We start from the raw sequence: 10,596 nt of genomic DNA, 5'->3' as shown, positions 1-10,596 counted from the left end.
AGATTTAACTCTCACTTGTCTGCGTTTCTTTAATCCACAGATAATTTGAAAATATTTCAGGCTGAAGAGCTGATGGACAGAAGTTTGCAGAATGCTTTCATTAACTCACAACAGGGTCCTCAAATTACACAGGTTCCCAGTGTGGGGTTAGAAGATTAACAGATATTGAAGTAAGGGAACAGAAAGCTGTTGATGATTCCGTTCTGTAGCAAGGGCGGGAAAAGTATTTTGGATGGAGTAACTGCAAGAAATTTATAATCTCAAATGCTGTTGTAGAAAATAGACAAATAACTGAACTATAGCAGCAGACCACATGATGGCAATTTCTCTTTTTTTTTTTTTTTCTTTTTTTTTTTTTTTACACCCACAAGCAGGCAGATCAAGCAGAAACAGTGAGTTCTGGGAAGAGATGTAAACACGGAGAGATGACCTGGTTTAACAACTTTCATTTTAAACTACTAGAGTCTAAAATAAAGATGTCTGTTATTGCTGTTGGGATTAGGGTCCAATTCTTACATTTAAGGACTCCAAAAGCAGCAAAGGTCATTGCAAGTTTTTTTGTTCTTGTTTCTAAGCCAAAAAATAGTCTTATAGATAGGAGCATAGAATGCTCTGAATGGATGGGGTGAAGCAAAGTTGGAAAGGACTTGTGATGAAAGAGACCTCAACTGCTTATGCTTTCAATTTTTCACTGAATTTTTGGGCTTGTGTTAAGAGCTGGAACTTCAGTTTTACATTTAGTACAAGATAAAGAGAAAAAAATCAGGCCTTAAAACTCATATAAACGAAATTCCTCTAGAGCACAGAAAGTCTAGAACTAAGACACACAGGAATCAGGGCTTTAAACTGCCTTTTAGTCACCACTCTTCTTATCTGCAAAGCAATAATAAAAATATTGGGGTTGAGGGAAAGACTGTATTGTCAACTTGCAAAAGGACAGCTTAAGAAAGTTGGGTGGAAAGACATCCAGTATACATCTTTTCTATGAAGAGCAGTGTTTGAATTATTTGATTATTATGGAAAATAAGGTCAGAACCAGACTTATTTCATTGGAGGGAATGGGGAAGAAACGCTACACAGGACAGGACACGGGATAATGAACAGCTCTGTCTTGCTCCACGCAAGAGCCGCCTATGGTATATGTATCTTTTTTTGATGTTAATTACTTCTCCTGTTTGAAACAATATTGGCTTTGAAAGAACAAAAAAGGCTGTTCCCAGGGAATTCACCCTCTGCTCAGCAGTGAGACTATGGTTGCCTTCCCCAGGCATACTCCTGGGGACTCAGTCAGTGCCCAGTAACTGCTTCATAAACACGACCACAGCTGACCTTCTGCTGACTAAGTTTCTTGGTCATGGTGACTTGTTTCATGTTTGTGCTGTCATCTTTAACCTTTTTTATAGGTGCTCATAACAGTGGAAGTACAAGCCAGGCAGGTAAAAACTGAAACAGAACTGACAGCCTGTACATCTGGTTTATGTCCTGTGGTATTAAATATTCATACACCAGCAAAAGGCCAAATGACCAAAATAAACTATCATAATTGCAAAATTAACTCTACATCACCATTCAGACTGTAGGTACAGAAATATTTGCAACAGAAATACCAAGATTTGTTTGCATGAAATATGAAGAAACTGAAGAGATCAAGGACTAAACCAATAGCAGATAGCAATACATAACTGTTAAGTACACAGTGGACAGCAGTCAGACTGGTAAACACAGAGGAATTATTGCCATCAGGATGCAGGTCTTCTTATCTAGATATAACAAGATGATGGCAACAAGGCTACATCACATGGGCCATTCCCAACCCATCACCCAACCAGAAGTCAAGTTATAACCAGAAAGATAACAAAAAACAAGGAAATAAAGGCAATGGGCAGCAACTGTGCCTAAGATAAACAGAAGACAAGATGAGCAAGGTTCAGAGGTGAAAGCTCATCCAATGGTAATTATTGAGTCCTAAGAGGCACACCAAGTCTGTCCAGAAATGAGTTTTCTCTCCTGAAAGATGTGTTGAGGACTTGGAAACTGAAGTTGTAGTTCTTGGTGTTTCTCACTACTGATCTTGGATGGTGCGTGAGTACCTGGGTGTGAACGAGTACAAACCATAAGACAGTGAGTGTGACTGGTGGTGGTTGTTGTTTAAGGTATCTCCTTCCCTTTCCATAAGGTCTTACACAGACTTCTCTTACATTAAGTTTCTACAAGTCTTCAGGCAATAGAAGATTGTGCTATTTGAAATTAAAGGAGTGAGTAGCTTCCTTACACTAAGGAAACCTTTAAAAAGTACCCCAAAACAATATCCACTTGCCTGATGGCAGCTGAATACAACACTTCAGTGACAAACAGTGAGGAGCCTCTGCTGCTGCAGACACTTGTACTAATTGTTTTTCCCCCTCCTTATCTGTAGCAGAAGCAAAAAAGAAGTGGAATTGATCTCTTAAGTGCTGTGCCTGAAGAACAACCTTTAAGGAGAAACTACTTTAATTAAACCAAGATGAGCAGCAGCATTTCTTCAGGATAAAACTGCACACCCATTGAAAGGAGCACTGGCTCCACGACTGCAGAGTTCACTGTAATTAAGAACAGAGATGAGCAAGCCTTAAGCCACACTGTCACCCACAAAAAGATGTCAGAGAGATCAGCAGACAGTTTAGTCTGAACAGAGAAGGCTGATCAGAACTTAAGAGAAAGGTTTGGGAGTCATTAGCATTCACCTGGCAGATGGTCTATGAACAAGTTCACGCATGGATGAGATGAAGAATAAAGAGAAAGAAAGCAACCAAGGAATTAAATTCTCCAAGACTTAGAGGGGAGCTGGAGGGGGCACAGGTAAGAGCATTCAGGGGATAAATTAAAAAGCTGAGAAGAGACAAACCAAAAGAATGACAAACTTCTAGAGCTCAGGAGAACATGCAATCGCCAAAGACACTTGTTGGATGATGTCAGGGTGATTGCCAGTTAAATGGGGAGAGAAAGTGCAGGATTAGGATGTGTTCACAAAAATCTACCCAAGAGCCGGGCAGGAGCCATCCTGAAACTTCAGCAACATCTGGCAGCTGGGAAGAAAGCAAGGGGATTAGCTACTGCCCAGCCAATGTTTGCACAGTGTATCTCCAGAAAAGGTCAAAATTTGCAGCTGTCTGTTATTGAGCAGCTTTTCTGTAGAACGTATTCCACATGTATGGATACCTGAAGGAGGGTGGCATCCAAAACAAGAAAGCCCATTTGAAGACACATCAGTTGACAGATCAAAAGGGGAATACATTTCAAGAATAATCTGTCTGTACAGTTTGGCAGCAATTCTCTTTTCTGCTTAAATGCAAAATCTATTAGGCTGCTCATATTTTTAAATACAGTACATAGAACACCACACATTCATTGGATAAACAGGTACAAATGTGGAAACCTCAGCAAGAGCAATTCTGCACTTATGGCTCTAGTTTTAAATACAAAAGCATGCTTAAATTTTAAGGGCTCTGCCATACAAAATTGGGAAAAGGACAAATGTATTTTGAATACTTACTCCCTTTACAATTTTCAATTGTGACCTTTAAGGGCTTTTAGAAGTGTAGAACTGTTAAATATACCCCAAGTAGAGATGTAAACATACAGAAAAGTTGGATGTTAAATCATGGCAGCGTCTGCAATTCATCAGTGGCAAGACCCAGAAAAAACACGTGGCTCTGCCATCACTCAGACTTAGCACTGATCACTTGTCTCAGCAAGAAGAAAGCACGCAGGCCAAACGGGCACAGTACAAGTGCCACCCACAGCATACATGGAGCAACACTGCATACACAGCTCTGCCATATACAAGTTCTTATACATAGCTCTGCAAGCATGATAGAAGCATTCAGGTCTAGTTATAAGTACCAAGTTTCTCCACGTGACAAGTCAAAGTTGTAGATTTCACAGGAAACAAAGAAAATATTCTTTCTTTTGAAGCACTATTGGATAGCACAAATATCTACAGTATGCATATGAGCATCACCTGCTACAACTTCATCAGGCTGAAAAACATTTTTGCTTGTATCTAGGCAATGTAAATAGGTCTTTATTAAACTGATAAAGTGAAAATCACCTTTGCATATGCAAAGGCCCAATAACTGATGCATTTGGTCACCAATTGTAAGTGAAAGGCCCCTACAGAAAGATTTGTTCTCTGGGGCTGGGGATAAATACCATTGCCTCAGAAGTGAAGCAGCTCCCATGGAAGACATACTTTCATCCCCAGAAGGTGCTATTGCAGTCTGGGGATAGTTCTATGTAGACATGTTCCATTTGGTGATAATTTCTTCTACACTTGTCAATGGATGGCGTGACTGTCTGGTTCATTTTCTGCACACCACACCTTTCCTTTCCTGTAAATCAGAATGCCCAAGCATTTTAGCTGTGTTATTTTTTCAAAATGCATTAGTGACAATTACAGATTGAAACAGTTCTTGATTAGTGGCTGTAAGCTTCTGTTCAGTATGCTCTCATACGTGCTGCTTCACTCTTTTTTCTTTATTCTGTTTATCAAACTTGTGTATCAAAATGGACCCCTTAGGTTCTGTCATTAAAGACACACACACATCACTAGGCCTAAGGAGGGAAAGGGATCACAGCAATTGTGGCTTTACTACCTTGTGAACCCACAGTTACAGAGGTGAAACCATCACACAAGAGACCCCCAGAGCCCAAACAGTTTTTCTCCCTTTTTTTCTCTCCCCTCATCTTTTCTTCTTCCTGCAGAATAAGCAGTGAAAGAAGTGACACTTGGCTCTGTTGCAAGCCAAGTATTAGGCAAGCAGGAGCGGAAATGTTGAACATAAGATCTGGGAGCTGATTTTGTCCAGAAATGTTGATATAACAAGACTGCGACATTTTATAAGTCTTAAAATGATTCAAAAAAAATATTTTGAAATAATAAACAGAAAGTGCCTGGCACTTCTCATTAGATTAAAGTGTCAGTGGCAAACTCCAAGTGCTCCTCTTGCAGCTCCTCAAATACACTTACCAATCACCTCTCAGTTTTCACAAAGAACAGTCAGATGGCAGCCAGTATCAACACTGTAAAATACAGAAAAACAAACTAGGGTGGGTTATTTTCTCTCTGTTCAGACATACTGACCATTCACAGAGATGGTATCTCCTCAGAATACAAACATCCAACACAGCAACAATGTTCCTTTCTACATTGATATAACTTTTTAAAAGTCAGTTTGGGGTGGGGGCCTTTGGTAGGAAAAAAAACCCCAAAAGCAAGGCAACTAGAATACCTTGTCTGACAGCAAGAGTAAAGTCTCTCCAACCTGCCATTCTTGTTTGAGGAATTTTTCTTCTGTCTTTAATATCTGGAAGGGTTTTTCATTGGCTTTGGCAGCGTTTTGTTTTAGGTACGCACACACCCAACACAAGCACTGCAAGATACAGTCTCTAAGGAGCAGCCACCAACAAATGCAGCTCCTTTCTATTTCCAGAGTGATTTCAGAGGGAGGTAAGGGAGGTAGGAAAGTGGGAGCCCCCAGGCAAAGCATTGCTGGGTGGGAAGGGAGGCAACGCCAGAGCAGCACTAAAAGTCATTGGGAACAGCTAGAAGTCCCTACTTTCTAGTGTTAGTAGCACTAAGTCAGCAACAATGACATCGTGGTGCAGAGACCTGTTGCTTTATGAAACCCAGAAGTCACAGACAGCTGTGTGTGGCCAAGGGCAGATGCCCCTCTCGAGGAGAAGAGGGAAGAGTGTGTTTCCCCTGCACCCCCCGCTGATCGAGGGGAGAGCTAGAGACTCAGGATTTTGCAGCGTTTGGGTAGGAGGTGGGACGATGAACCCACCTCCCACATCTCTCCAGCCACCTAAACATCCCCCCAGGCCATGGCCCCTCTGCTCCCAGCATTTCTTTGCTTCACAATTCGTGTTCCTTCTCCAACCCTTTTCCATCCCAAGAGACCCTTCCTCCCTCCCTCTCTCTCTCTCCCCGTAATCACCACATTTCTCTCTTCCCCACTGCCAAGTCTTTCCCTTTCAGAACAGTGAGCCTGATCCCTCATTGTCACGGGGGCCTGCAGGAGTCTGGACCTAGCCTGACAGACACCTTCTTGTCTTGAACACTTTCCATGAGCTGAGCAAGGTACAGGACTCAATTTGATGTGACTGAAAGTCCCTTGGGCTGCCAAAGCCTTTTTTTTTGGCCTCTGTGTATCTGCATTTTGCTCCAAGTTTCAAACACTGATGTGGAAAAGGTCTCTTCAAGTCATGTGTGGAGAAAAAGCATGGCAAGCTCACAAGGAAAACGTACAAATGAAAATGGGAGTGCTATGGGATTTTTCTTTTAACAGATATATCACCTCTCCATGATATTCCATGATGCACATTCACAGCAAAGTCTGTCAGCATTCCCTTGCCATAATAAAATACCTGTGTTGGAGCTGGCAGTGATGTTTCCCCTTCTGCAGTAATGGAGACGAGCCATTGCTAGTGCAGCTGCTGCAATTACTTTCTTTAGCTCAGCAGCTTACAACGATTCTAATTAAAGCAAACCTGCAGAAGGTGCCAGACTGCTGGCTCTGCTGAGTATGGCCCTATATCGAGCCACACAACTTGAACTCTAGTAGCTGTAGCAGCACAAGCTTTCTCATGCTGTCGTGAGCATACATCTTACCCTCCCAACACGCAGAGGAAATAAAGAGCTCAGCTGGGTCTCTCTCTCCATCCTCTCTCATGAATTGAAGTCTGCAGTAGAAGTGAAGATGCAGGTTTGGGGGCTGAATATTCACAATCCCAGCCTGTGATGACAAATGCCAGCTCAGCCGCAGCACATGTTCACACAAAACATAGCTCAAAGGAGTAATTTGTACAAGGAGAAAGATAGGCTGTGAGCTACAACAGTTATATCTTGGATAAGCCCTGCCTTTTTTTTCCCCTCTTCTCTCTTTTTTTTTATTTTTTAAATGGAATTAAGCCTTTCCTTGGTGTGACCAGCTGCAGAGAGGCTGGAGAGGAAAACACGAGCTGCAGGAGAGATGGCTTGGGAAAGGGAAGCCAGGCTCTATGTACGTGAACAGACTGTCAATGCCATCTCTGTAAATAATTTAAGTCATTAGAAGCTGGAGAGGCATTTTGCTTTTTATGTTTGTCTTTTCCATGAGGAAGGGATGACATGGGTTATTGTCACTCGCTCAGTCCAAATGTCACTTCACAGCCTGAAATAATGTGACTTTGTTACTGACTTGTTAGAACCAATGACTTCAAGGACACCTGTAGCTCAATTTCAAAGTCAGAGACAGCTTTACCAAGTAAGAGTTTTCACCTTCTCTGTAAGTCAAATGGCGGGAAAAAGCACATTTTCTCAGACTTGTTTTTCTGAATCTCTTATGACTGTATATCATCTCTCAATGGCTGAATATCATACAGTAGAATTGTGTTGGGATGGGATTTTGTTTAATTTTGTGTGTGGGTTTGTTGGGTTGTTGTGGTTTTTTGTTGTTGTTGGTTGTTTTTTTGTTTTTTTTGTGTTTTTTTTTTAATATCTCAAATTGCAGTGGAGCAGGGCTGGAATCTGACATTCATACAGCTAATGAAAGAAGCTCCTGTTTCTGTGACCAGTTGCTTCCATGGCAAAGCCAGAAGCCTGTTTTGCTGGACTACACAAGCAACAACGCAGCAATACGTTTGTCTGAGAGGTCTGCAAGCAGGCAGAGGACTCACAATGTGGGGACAGGGGTGCTGGGGACAGATTGGGAGGGAGAAGCAGGACAGCTAAGGGACTTGAAGATGTGAATGAATTAATTTAGGTCAGAAGGTAGTGTGACTAACTCAGAACAAAAGAGCTGAGAAGATGAGCTTAGCAGTTGTCTTGGCCACACGGAGATTGGTGGGTAGCGACTTGGGCAAAAAGACCATCAAGACAAACTGGGTAACAGAGTGCAGGCACCAGGGAGCTTGGTGCTATCCTGTTCTTCTCTTTCAATACATACCTGTTTCACTTTAAAACCCTGTTTTCTTTTGTTGTACATTGTATTAAAGCTCAAGACTAAAATAAAGACTAAAATTTGGGGGTTTTCAAACACTTTGCTGTCTGGTGTGGCCCACTTGCACCATAGCAGCACATTCTGCCACAGGAGGTGACATGCTGCAAGGATGCAACCAAAGCAGGTCCTGCAGCGCTAAAGTTCCTCACCGACTTGGCTCTGAATGGAGGCTGAAGTGGGGAAGATCTGAACTGCAAGTTTTAAATGAATAAAGTTGTCATCCTGTTCTGTGGGTACTCTCTTTTTAATTAAAGTGTAAGTTCACAGAGGAAGTATGGAGACATGAAGACACATGAAAGCCACTCCAATGGTTGCATACATGTGTGACTTATTTAGCATTTACAAATCTGTTTAACGCCAAGAACTACATTAGATAATTCGAGCCAAGGCTCACAGGGAGTCACATAATGAGACTGTTCATATTATTGTTGTGATTAGTCTATTCCCTTCCCCCCTTCTCTCTTAGGAATTTCATTAGGCAAATAGTCATTTTAAGAATATGCAAACGCTGATTGCTAGTTTGCCATGGATCTGGCAAAAAGCCAAGCTTCTGTGACACTGGCTACTACAGTCAGTGTGAAGCTGAATATGCATTACCTCCTACAATGTTGATCCATGGGCTTGCAGGCTTTCTGCACCCGTAAACATTCAAGCCTAACAACTATCAGAGTCACTATTATGTGTGCAAAGTGTCTCTAGCCTTGTATTCAAATTGCTTAGCTTTTCAGTGCTCAGTGATCACGGAAACTCACCACATGTTCATTATGTATCTCTGTTTCGGTAAGGTCTTGAATAAAAAAAGTCCTTTATTTATCCACGGTAAATCCAATACTTTGCTCTTGACAAGTATGTACATATTTCACATGGGAAGGAGGGGAAAATTTCATACTGGCAGCTTTGCAGTTACGTTAAAATTGGATGAGACCACTGCTATCTAGATGTGGGAAATAAAATGCAATAGCTAGTATAAATAATGTATTTGACAGTAAGGAATTAATAATGCATTATTAATATCAGGGTAGCACTAGGTGATTGCTTGAGGGCATTGTACATAATCAGGAGTCACAAAAAAGTCAACTATAGCTCAAGGTTATATAACAGAATCTAAGTAGAATAAATCCAATAAAATCACATTGTCTTTGTTTACAAATATTTGTATAGTATACAGCATTGACAATAACTGTATTTGTTAAAGAGCTTCTGCAATGTTAGACTATTCATAAAGGGCTAAATTCTGACCTCATGAATATCAGAGGAACCCGTTGTCAATTAAAATTGGAACTTCTAAGGTAAGAAAAAAAATGCTCCCAAATAATAGCAAATGTATGCTTTTACAACACAAAGGACTGCACACAGTGCTCACTTTTCACTTCAAGACTCATGATTTACTTTGAGCCAAGTTTTTTCCCTCTCCCTGGTTGCTGTGCAGTAGCAGTGGTCACAGGGACTCCTCCCTTGCTGTGACAGATACTGGTGAGGGCCACCCATGGCATCTTCCAAGTCTGTGGAGGCTGCTCCAAGCCAGACAGCTAGCAATGTGGCCTGAAGAAACACTGTGGGCCTTTTACTGAGACTGAAATACCAACTGCAATGCAAGTTACAATGTCTGAGGATTACAACTGGCTTTTTGTGGTCAATTTGTGGGTTTTTACCTCATATTGGTGGCTCACAGCCAGTCTGTGACTAATCATAGATTAGTCCAGCCCTATGGAATACACATCTTCCATAGAGCAGAAGTTTTTATTAGCAAGTAGCGCAGTGCATGATCCTGTACTTCAAGTTGGAGGAGGAGGATGACATGGCCTATGCTTTTACTCCAATGTCACCATCACTGCTGCATTTTTGGTGTTTGGTACCAACTTCACAATTGCTATGGGAACAGGTGTACAGCTGCACAAGCAGACGTGTTCCCTTTTGCAAAGGCTTGGTATAATTTTTGTCTTAAATTGTAGAGAAGACTTAACAACTTCTATAACTGTAAAAAGCATCGCTTCGTTATTTGCATGCCACAGCATATTGCTGTTAAGCATTCAGCTTTGGATTTGTAATATTTTGGAGACCTAATTCTAAACAAACAAAAACAAAGGCAGACTGGTAGGTTTAAGCTGATTGAGTGTCCTTCAGTGTTGAAACATAGAATCATAGAATGGCCTGGGTTGAAAAGGACCTTAAAGACCATCTAGTTTCAACCCCCCTGCTGTGGGCAGGGTTGCCAACCACTAGAGCAGGCTGCCCAGGGCCCCATCCAGCCTGGCCTTGAACGCCTCCAGGGATGGGGCATCCACAGCTTCTCTGGGCAACCTGTTCCAGCGCCTCACCACCCTCTGAGTGAAAAATTTCTGCCTAATATCCAACCTAAATCTCCCCTCTCTTAGTTTAAAACCATTCCCCCTCATCCTGTCACTATCAACCCCTGTAAATAGTCACTTCCCCTCCTGTTTATAGGCTCCCTTCAAGCACTGGAAGGCCGCAATGAGGTCTCCCCAGAGCCTTCTCTTCTCCAAGCTAAACAAGCCCAGTTCCCTCAACCTTTCTTCATAGGAGAGGTGCTCCAGCCCTCTGATCATCTCAGTGG

The sequence above is a fragment of the Pterocles gutturalis genome, unplaced genomic scaffold (genome assembly GCF_000699245.1).
Source record: "Pterocles gutturalis isolate BGI_N339 unplaced genomic scaffold, ASM69924v1 scaffold13730, whole genome shotgun sequence".
NCBI classification, from domain to species: Eukaryota; Metazoa; Chordata; class Aves; order Pterocliformes; family Pteroclidae; genus Pterocles; species Pterocles gutturalis.
Note: the sequence above shows the minus strand (reverse complement) of the source record.